Here is a 362-nt window from a genome sequence, read left to right as displayed (position 1 = left end):
CTGATCCACACGTGTTCTGATCCACACGTGTTCTGATCCACACGTGTCCTGGTCCACACGTGTCCTGGTCCACACGTGTCCTGGGCCACACGTGTTCTGGTCCACACGTGTTCTGGTCCACAGGTGTTCTGATCCACACGTGTCCTGGTCCGCAGGTGTCCTGGTCCACACGTGTTCTGATCCACACGTGTTCTGGTCCGCAGTTGTCCTGGTCCGCAGTTGTCCTGGTCCACACGTGTTCTGATCCACACGTGTCCTGGTCCACACGTGTTCTGGTCCACACATGTTCTGGTCCACAGGTGTCCTGGTCCACAGGTGTTCTGATCCACACGTGTTCTGGTCCACACGTGTTCTGGTCCACA

At 57.2% G+C, this 362-nt stretch overlaps 1 protein-coding gene across 1 annotated transcript in view; it reads right to left on the bottom strand.

The window, feature by feature from the left end:
* Positions 1-362, bottom strand: part of clasp1a (cytoplasmic linker associated protein 1a) — a 67,930-nt gene that overhangs the window by 922 nt on the left and 66,646 nt on the right. The window lies entirely within an intron of this gene.

Source organism: Nematolebias whitei, chromosome 13, assembly GCF_014905685.2.
Source record: "Nematolebias whitei isolate Nwh7 chromosome 13, NemWhi1, whole genome shotgun sequence".
Classification (NCBI taxonomy): Eukaryota; Metazoa; Chordata; class Actinopteri; order Cyprinodontiformes; family Rivulidae; genus Nematolebias; species Nematolebias whitei.
The sequence above is the reverse complement of the archived record's forward strand: the minus strand, read 5'-3'. Positions and strand labels throughout refer to the sequence as shown.